Below are 10,854 nucleotides of genomic sequence, written 5' to 3' on the forward strand. Positions count from 1 at the left end.
TCCAACAAAAAGCATGCTTCAAGATGATTTGTACTGGTAAAATCAATATTTCCTTGCTGCAAATTAGAGCAAGTTACATAAAAAAATGTAAAAAAAACTGTTCAAATGTACTTTAAGGATGTGAAATAATGGAAGAAAAATGCAAGAAATCCATTTTACATTTACGAACATTAAGAAAATAACACTTTTAGCATATTTCTTTAAGACTTAAGGCAGGCTAGTATCAGGCTAACATTTGATTTTAGCTCAATGCACACACTGGACAACCAAGAAGGTGTCTCTTCTTTGTCCTCTATTTCTATAGTTTGTAGCGCATGTTCACCCATTATGGTTGTAAGAGGTTTGGTGCAAAATGTTGCAAATCTTACAAATGTTGCTCCAGGCTTTCAGTTTCTCAGCTCTATTCCGATATATGAAAGACTTCCATCTGACGGCCAGGTACACACACCGTTCTTAATTTCTCCTCCAACTAGTACGTTCATGAATTAAAGGTGATCCAAATGTCACTCCAAAATACAAGTCCCTGATTGGTCAAAATTCAGCAAAAACAGCCGTAAAAACATGCGTAAATATGCGTGAATGTGGGAGTTTTAAAAGACAGAAAACAAGCGTTTACACAGACTTTTCACTAGAAGTGGCCTCTTGATCGCATGTTACAGAATGCTGTAAACGTAACTTTAGAGCCGAACTTTCGACTCGTGGGCCACAAAAAGTTCTAAAATTTGACAGAAGGGCTACACAAGGAGCAAATGCATGGTGCAGTTTTGTAATCCACTTAATTAGAATAAGTAATGGCATATAATCTGGACATAAATTGGATTGAAAATAAATGGATGTATGTTTTAAAGCAGAAACTTCTGTGACTTTTGTTCTCATTTTAGTGCCAGTTGCACCAATAGGTGGGTGTCCACGGAGGAAAAACGCAAACTTGGAGAAATGCTGCGTTCATGTGGTGTCTGAATTATTGGAGAAACGACCATCCAACACATGAAGGTCAGAAAAACTACAAATGTTTCAACTCTCCATGAACAAAAGTCAGTGGATCTGAAGTGCATCATTTATAGGGACACACCAGGGTTACAGAAATAAAACATTATTAAGGATTATCTTTGTCATTGATTTTGGTTTGGTCACACAGATCACACAGATTACCTCAAATAACAATATCTATACCTTAAGAATTAAGAGCAACCAGTCTTTGTGTAAAGGTGATATGTTTCCCTTTTCTGTCTGAGTTTAAAACTACTTAGTAAAAAAAAAAACAACCTGATTTTATTCACTTTACTTGCTTCTGTTAAAATTATGGCGTTTTAATCCAATCCCAACACTTTCAGATGACCTCAAGCGTTTATCTCAAGTGCAGCTCTTTCATTTCCTAAGTGGCTTTTTATTGTAAAACATTTGTGGGAAGGTGTGACAAAAATCCAAATCTTGCAGGGCTCTTTAAGCTCCTCAACTTTGTTGCAAAAGAAGTCTCCTTGGTCCTTCATCCTTCTGTCTTTGACCCAGAAATCGATCGCCGTGTGCCAACCGGACTGATGTCTCAATTCCTTCAATGCAGCAGAAGAATGAGCTGCAAGGAGACGTTCATGTTGCAGAATTATTTATTTTATTATATTGGGAAATGATTAATTTTAAAAATTGTAAAGAGAATAATTACCTTGTCTCAATGTAGCTTTTGTTTAAACCTTATCACTATTTTTTTTTTTCAAAAATCAGACTTATAACTGCATACAAAAGCACTTTCATTTATGTGACTGTTAAGGATTTGCAACAGTGACAAACAAATATGTGTTTTCATGGATGGATATTGGTTATTAAAAGAAGAAAATACTGCCCCGTGATTGGCTGATTAAAAATACAGGCAGGTGTACCTGAAAAAAACAATAAGTTTATAAAAATGGGATATAGAGAAACACTGAAACATATCAGCTAACAGCTCCACTCACTAGCACAAGACTACAATTTATATTAAGTCTTCAGAGTGCGTAAACTGACTCATTTGAACCAACCATGCCCATATAAAGGTGCCAATGCAACTGGAGATGACACAGTTATGATGACCACATTTATTCCATCTGTACTTTTTTTGTTTTTTGCTTTCTTTATGATTTATTTTATTTGCAAACTGTGTAAAAACTGTCGATACGAACAGATAGACTAGTAATGAACTGACACTTTGGAAATAAAAACTTTCAGAACTTTTCAGAAATTGGACATTTGTTTTCAAAACCTTCCAGTAAAGATTCAGAATTTTCCAACTGACTTTTTATTCCCAATGATATGTTATGTTTGCTTCATTTTTACATTTTAGGCCACATTCTGCTATTGGTTTCCCTAAAGTCAGAGAAGTTCTGGACCTGCTGTGCTGCAGGTTCACCTGTATTCTAGTCGCACCAGGAAGGCACCAACCATCCATCGACCCATCTTTAGAACCTGCTGTATCCCTTTTGAGGATACTGGAGCCAACCCTGGTTCTGTTGAGGCACAAGTTGCAGGGCCACACACCCACACACACCTCAAGTCCAGCTGGGATTCGATTCAAGGCCTTTTCACTGTGGGGCAACCCCTCCCAAATCACAATGTGATTTACTTCATTGCGTTGACAGCTCAAAGTGAAAGTGGTAAAGATAAAGTGCTTTATTCTGCTTGTACCTAAGTGTTCATAATCTATGGAGTGTTCCGGACGGAAGGACATTATTTATGATTTCACAGAGTGAATTTACACCATCCCAAGACCAATGTAAGGCAACAAGTGTTCGGAATTAGAAGTGGGAGCAGTTACACAAAGCTGTAATGCTGCTGTGTGTCTGTTTGTGCGACTCAACAGCTCTCTGACCCGTAGGCTCGCTGAACGCCGTGCTTAAGTGCAGACGCCGGCAGGTTGTATTTCTCTTATCGCAGTGACTCTGAATCTAATTCTCTGTATCAGGGTCACTTTGACCACAGAAGTATATCTGCACAGGTTAGCAACACCAGAAGAAAAGCAATTCATAAACATGTCCTCCTGAAGCAACTCTTCATGCATGTCCGACAAAAAAAAAAAAAAAAAACACACTAAAGAGATGCGTCTTTTAGCTAAAACCATCTATCAAGTTGAGTTATAGCAACATCAGCTACTGTAAATATTTTATCAAACTCACAAAAAAATCCAGTGACGGCGGATTTAACCACAGAAATGTGAACGGCGGCTCATTTGACTGCAGACTGAAGAAATACACAAAAATACAAAAACAAAATTATTTCTTATTACATTTGTTCTCTTTCATAGGAAAAATGCTACTAAAACATGATTTTCATCGGATGGGGACTTTATATGCTGCGTCTTAATATGCCAAGTAAAGATGAGCACCGCAGACTTTTGTGCCTTTTATCACTTATTAAAAAGCCTAAAAAGCTTCGATTTCTGGGATCACAATCTATGTTGAAACATTTATAGCAGCTGGACCGATTGATAAAACAGAGCGACTTTGGTCCTGTTTGTTAACATCTTCGAAGTTAAAAATCAGATTGCTGAACAAAAAGGTAATATTTTAAATAAAAATAAAAAAAGTAGCTAAGTTTGACTCAACACACTTTAGTAAAAAAAATAAAAAAGAGCAGTTTTCCTGCTGTCTCTCATTTATATTTTTGCAGCTGATTTTCCAAACAGATACTTATTTTTTCTGATTTATGAAGCAGTAAACTAGTCATTAATATTTTTTTAAACAGAGAAGAAATACTTATGTGGTTGTCATGGTAACAATTTGTGGCTAAAGCTGTGATGTGGTGAGAAAAAATAAATACTGAGATTTTTATTCATGAGTAGGATTTTTTTTATTCTTTTCACATGTGGTAATTGTGATTACAAACTCACGGCTTAATTGGTTTGACATTAAAAAGCAATTGTGCTTTTTTTCAAATTAACATTTATTATTTAGATAAATAATTGTTTCTATTGGATAAAACTCAATTTTCCAACTTTCTTCTCTCACGTCTTTATTTTTTTTTTAATGATTTTCTTCTAAGGACTTAAATTCACCATTTTTAAAATTTTTTTTCCAGTTTCCTGTTATGGATTTTGTTCATTATAGAAACAAATCCAGATGATCACTTCATATGACAACTTTAACTTTGAATTTAAACGTGTTTTATTTAATGTTCTTAATTGGAAAAAAAAAAAAAAAATTTCCGTAAATTAAATTAAATTTACTTAATTTATTGTAGCCTAAAACCAATCAACAAACACAGAGTTTTTATCAGTAACAAGAAACAAACAAATCCAGAACTTATAAGATTTTCCTTCAAGTTGTTTTTTCTTTTTATAAAAGGATTAGTCGTATCCGAGGCAGAACTGCTTGTTTTGTTTCTCATTTGTCTTAATATTCGTGCATTTTGGGACTATGCAACAAAGAGCTTTACAAACTCATTTTGACTCAACTTCACAAAACATATTCTGTCTAAAACAACTGCCAATGAGGAGGAGTTGGAACAGAAGGAAATTTATTCTTTTTTCTTTTTATGATTTCAAAGCAGAAATGATTGTAGGAGGTTGGACCAGCTGTTTGGATGTGATTGAGGACATAAATCAAAGTGAAATCAGGAGCCCAAAATCCTGTTTCATATTTAACTTGATCATCTTTTGCATTCAGACTTTATGTTTTTCTCTACATTTTTAGTTTTTTTATTTGTTGTTTTGCCTGTTAGAAATCTTCTGGTCTTTTAGGATTGTCTTAAATTTGTCTAATAGAAACACGACAATTCAAAATAATTTTGCATTTATCGAAGAAAAAGTTTTTGGACTTTTCGGAAAAGGTGTTTTCTGAGGCATTTTGAAATTGACACATTTCACAAAGCTGCAGTGGAAACACTTTTAGAAAAACTAAAATGGGTCATGTGACCAACAGTGATTGCACACCAGGCGCCACAAAAGGTCCTATAGAGAGAAAATAGACTCACTCCGATTTGTGCGTGCGCAATTGTTGATTTGTAACTCATATAATATGTTTTGTGCATAAGTAAAAAAAAAAAAAAAAATTCAAAAGAATACAAAATACAATTTACACATGCACAAATTCAAATTACAACAGCTTGAAACTAATTACACACAAAAATCTTTAAAAATCAAACACGAATCACTTGTCACGGACACACAAAGCCTCAGTTACGCAGGAATCTGTCGTGAGAATTATTTCATGTCTCAGAGATTCTTCTGTGAGTGATGCGTTTAAATACCACTAGAACGCTCGGTCATCAGAGTTTTCTTATCAGCAGTTTTAAACTTTAATTGTAAATTTTATCTGGTAAAACTTGACATTTTCCCACTTTCCTAACATGCCCAATTATTAACATAAAAAAGTCTAAATAAGTGTTTTAAAAATACAAAATATTTTCCAGAAAAGAGCGTTTCCGATCTGTAGCACATCCCTTACAGCCAGTCATGTGGATAGCAAGCGGCGTCGAGTCCTTCTAAACATCTGCAGATTGAAGTCAGCCGGTGCTGTCTCTAATCGCCACGTTTGCCGACCAGAACTCTGTGGATTTACTTTATAAAAGGCGGCTATGGGGGTTACGGAGGTGTGTGTGTGGAGGTGGGGGGAGGGGGTGCACCGGTCTGGTCTTCACGTGGAGCTTCTCTGCGGCAGGACGTACACATAGAACTTTTTTTTTTTCCGCCTCTTGGGACAGCCTTCAAACTCAGTCACAGAGTTACAGAAACACCGTGGAAGCGGCTGTCATCCAGACACCGGAGTGAGAGTGACGGGGAAATATTTTATTTGAAAAACCTCATAAACCAGATGTGATTACCGATGATTTTATAGAACTATTTACAATAAATAAACCTGATAAACCTCGCTAGTAGCTTCTCCCACATGCGGCCGCGACGTCAAGCACAGGAACATTTTTTTGACAGCAGCAAATTAAAAAGGGGAAGGCCACGCGAATTTGTTGAGCGAATCGGCGAAAAGGTTTGTGGCGTGCAGTTATCCTTGGATGAAATTAACCTTTGTAACCCTCGTGCTATCCTCGGCATGTTTACATTAAAAGTGGGGTCATCTGGACCCCACTAGACAGCGCGCTGAACTTTTTTCTTTATTATTTTTTATCTTCACTGGCGTCCGTGGCAGACATAAAATCCTTTCCACCTTTGTCATGGGAGGGATCACACATCAATATAGGGGCGGGGTCATCCGGAGATGATAAGATAGCACCAGGGTTAAGACTTTCCAATCTCTCAATCCCATAAAAAAAGTTTTTTGTTTTATATTTAGATTACAAGTAAGATACCTCCAGTAGGGTCACACAAATCAAACCTTTATTTTTCTTTTTCCTTTGATTCTAGGAAACAAAACAGACATAAAACACTTGAGTTAAGAGTCATTATATATATATTTTTTGCCCCAATTAAAAAATAAAAAAACAAATAGAGCTAAGCTGGACTGCAGGAGGAGTTGCATACATGCACAAACAAAGATGTGTAAACATCACACCAGGATCTCCTCGCCGTGAGGCAAGAGTGGTTTCCACCACATTATCATGCAACCCCTCATTAACTCAGTGACTCTGTAATGTATAGTCTGGGCAGAGGGATCACTTGTTGTACTTGTTTAATGCACTGTTGTTTCTGACTGCCAGTGACTAAAACGACACTGATGCTCTGAAACAACGCGAGACACAGCGACATGCAGAGACCAAGAGGGAAGAGTAATGGAGGGTTAGGTCCTCACAGAATGCACAATGGAACTCACGATGAGATAGGAATGTCAATCGACATTGTTAGCTCTGCCCTGAATACCAAATTCGTTTCCCGGTGTAGTGACACAGTAGCACAGTCTCAGCATCGAGGTCATGCGAGTGTGTTTGTGCTGCAGTAGTTTAGCCTCCGTGTGTAAGCCACCAGCTCCAAAGGCGATCGCCGAATCCCAGAGTCTCCCAGAAGCTCACAAGGTCAAGGCAGAATTCCCTTCTTATGAAAACTGTGTCAAATCCGCTCTCAACACAGTCAGGGTTTAGGGCGCGCACACATCAAACCGCGCATGTGCGGCGGCGCTTGTGTAATGACTGAGTGAGGGAGACAGATGGTGACTCACACCCTACTTTAGATTGCCTGCACTACATTTCCCATGAGGCCACTCATAATGCCTTCTGTCAGAAGCAATGTTCTTCCTATTTTTCTGTGATTGGACTGAAGCCTTGGGGAGAAGGTCAGATGTCAAAGCCAGAAAGGATGACTACCTTCGATACGTCACTGAAGACAATTACAAACATCAATTTGTTAAGTTCACTGGAGTGCAGTTGATACTTTCAAATTAGGAAGTCTCATTTCTTTCTCCGGATGCGTTTCTCATCTCCAGATTTATTTCCTCGAAAGACTGCCCGTCATTAACCTCCGAGAAAAAGTGCAAGCTGTGAAATTTAATCATCTGGATTTTAGATATTTGCCTGTACTCATGTTCCATAATTAAATCAGTTAAACTCATTTTGGAAAACATACTTTTGGGATGTGGGAAATAATTGTTGTCGAGTGAATCAAACGGAGGCAGCAGTTGGCAGTCCGCACCGCGCGGACGTAACCTTGAGTCAGAAAATAGAAAGGCATCAGTTTGTTACAACACTACCCTCAGACGAATGAGACAACCAGCAGACCTCTTCCTCTGTAGCAGAGTTACATGACCCCAAAAGATACTGAACACTCTTTTAGACAGGTGTGAGCAAAATTAATAAATCAAGGACTGATTAAAGCAAGGCAAAATTAAAGGGTGTTTACTAGAGCTGTCAGGCGATTAAATTTTTTAATCGCGATTAATTGCATTTTGACCAGAGTTAACTCGCGATTAATCGCAAATTAATATGTGGCCTTTTTTAAAGGAAAAAAATGTGTGCTTCATGGAATTTAGCAGTTCTACATTAATTATGAAAACAAGAATGACAAAATGTATAGTTTTCATCAGAAATACTTTATTTTGTAACATTGTATTGAGATAATATTAACAATAAAAGTCTGTAACATAAAATGCCTAACAAAAGCCCAAGTGCAAGTGAAGGGCATTTTAAATTCAAAACTTCAATCAACGTTCAGTAAAATAAAATAAAAAACATCAAAAATAAAATTTCCACAACACTTTCATGTTCATTTTTTGTCAGGACCAAATCTTTTCCTCCTCTGCTGAACTACAGTAATAAATGAAATAGAGATGTATCATTTCCAATTAACTTTTGTTTTTTAAAACATTAAAGACTGAGAAAAGCGGGATGCACTGTGGATAGTTTGACAGTCTGTTACTGCCGCCGCGTTCTCTGGCTGCAGCTCGATGCACCGACGTGTCCAGCGGAGCTCACGCCATGAATATGTCAGCAGACAGACCGCTATGCTGGGGCTGGATCACGCTTAAACCTCCAGAACATTTAAAACGTCCCCCGGTGCGCTTGCTGTTCGGAACGTCGGGGGTCCGCAGCTCTCGGGACGCGGCGCCGGACGCGAGCCGGTACCACCAGACGTGGTACTGGACGCGAACCGGAGCCGGGTTAGAGTGCAGGAGCTCTCGGCGTCCTGGCGCCGGGCCGGTTTCTAGCTAGCAGCTCGGTGGTTGGAGACCCGCCCGTGATCCAGTGAGAGCAGCCGGTGAGTTAGAGGTGTGGAAAGGCACGTATGAGAAAATCCACGATTAATGCGTCAAAAAAATTCATGCACATGTCAAATTAACGCGTAATTAACGCGACAAATCTGACAGCCCTAATATATATATATATATATATATTTTTTGTATACATACATGGATATATTTGTCTGCAATGGAGCGGGGCAGAGAGCTTGCGGCCCGCCAACTGTTCCAGTTGCATCACTGCTACAGGCTTTTTGCAACAGCATTTTTTTTGCCCTGTTTCACCACAATTTGAACAAAGAAATACTCACTAAAGGCAATTTCAATCTTAATTTTCTTAACTCTATATAACTATTTGTGTCATATTTTATATAGGTTTATCCCATCAGCATGATCCAAACTTTCCTTTAAAACCAATTGCTTATAATTCAGGTTTTCACTCACGTAGTTCACTATAACTCCACTAGGGGGCAATAGAGGGAATTTTCCTGCTCATTTCAATATGGCTGCCTCCGTGAGATCTCAAAAACACTTTTGGCGGGAAAAGTTTTGCAAATTTTCTAAACTAAATGCTGATAAAACTCATCTCTTGTTTTTTTTTATTTTTATTTTTTTGTAATAACTACTTGCTGTCTTTCAGTAATGCAATATTTATTTATTATTTATTCTAACACCCTTAAACCATGTTAAAATGTGTGGATGAAATTTGAGACAGTGGGTAAATTAGGTGCTTTTTTCCTGAGCACTCAAGTCAACATTTTTTCATCTTAAACTAACATTGTTGTGAGCAGAAGCCAAATCACTAAACGTATCATAATCGATGCTTTATATCACATTAAAAATGCCACTTTTTTTTATTATTGTGAATTTTACCAAAGGGATTAAAAAAAAATGGCAAAATTGAAACTTTTTTTGGTAAATTCTTAGATTTTGTAGGACTTACAGGGTTAATATGTGTATGTTAATAAAATGCTTAAAGAACATATTAATAAAAACACATTTTTCATTGGAGTGGATCTTTAAAGGGGTACAAGTATGCCCTGAGTTCTCTCGAGACTCATCTGGGCACCTCAAGGGACGCCATGAAAATGGAACGTACCATTGTAAGTGTTTAGTGAAGCTTTTACTGGAAATTGCCCACACTTATGATGCACAGGTGATGTTGTTTACCCATAAGGCCAGTCATGACTAAGACCTAAATAATAGTGTCAGTAACTCTATTCATCCAGCATTAGGATGATTCACAGTGGGCAGTTACCCTCTGTAATCTCTATGATGATCTAACTGAAAACGTTGCATCTATTGGTAGTGTTGGATGTCAGTTTTCACCTCATTTCTGGTACAAGTTGATGTTTTTAAATGTGCATAACGAAGGTTCTTCACCAATAAGCTTTGTACAGGATGAAAAAATAAATAAACAGGAGTTTTTATAGGAGAGTTAGAAGGTTCTGCACCATTTTTACTGCATAAAAAGTCATTTATTTGAAACTTTTAATCATGATTCTATTGAAACTTACCCAAGAAAATGCCTTAATATAACTGACATAATGGTTTATATACTGTAGAAAACCTACCAGAATGTTTTAGACTTGCAGTTTCTAGTTGAAGGTACCCATCAGAGCAAACTGTATTTAAATATAAAACATAATTTATAGTTTTTGCGGTTTTATTCATAATTTGACTTCGTTTTAAGTGATAAAGCAACATTCCAATACATTTCCTATTTTTTTATCATTTCTCTGTCGCAGTGGTTTGAGCATGTCAGCCACACAAGGCCTGGAGGCAGGTAGAGCAGCACCTCAAACCACTTTGTAGAGCTCTGAGAGGAAGCTTGAAGGCCCAGAGGCTATCTACTGGAGCTTAGAAAAACAGTTTCTGCCCATTATGAGTTTGAGCTGACAGCTGCTGGTCAGGGACTGCGAGTCCTGAAGAAGACATCGTGTCAATCTGCTAAAAAAACAAAAAAACAGCAAGAGAAAAGTTGGAACAGAAACTCACATTTAACCCTTTAACACCTGAGGCGTCGATGTTGATGCTTAAACACAAAATAGTTAACATCACGCCGCTTTTCTCCTTCAGAATCTGCTGGAATAATGTTGATCGTATAAACAATTAAAAAATACAAGTGGAGCAAACATTAGGCAGAAGAGGGTGTTTCTTTGACAACCACGACCTAGTTCCACAAACAGAAAAGGAGTTACTTCATAATTTATTTAAGTGTATGACATCCATTTAGACCATAAACAAACCCAAGCAAAGGCAGATTAGGTGT

At 37.5% G+C, this 10,854-nt stretch overlaps 1 protein-coding gene and 1 long non-coding RNA gene across 2 annotated transcripts in view; one reads left to right on the forward strand and one right to left on the reverse strand.

The window, feature by feature from the left end:
• LOC112155284 (transmembrane protein FAM155A) overlaps positions 1–10,854 on the reverse strand; it is a 129,230-nt gene that overhangs the window by 41,758 nt on the left and 76,618 nt on the right. The window lies entirely within an intron of this gene.
• LOC118597910 lies at positions 846–4,150 on the forward strand. Its single transcript, XR_004946915.1, has 2 exons — positions 846–993; positions 2,315–4,150. It is a non-coding gene; the product is annotated as an uncharacterized LOC118597910 (long non-coding RNA).

Source organism: Oryzias melastigma, linkage group LG21 (assembly GCF_002922805.2).
Source record: "Oryzias melastigma strain HK-1 linkage group LG21, ASM292280v2, whole genome shotgun sequence".
NCBI lineage: Eukaryota > Metazoa > Chordata > Actinopteri > Beloniformes > Adrianichthyidae > Oryzias > Oryzias melastigma.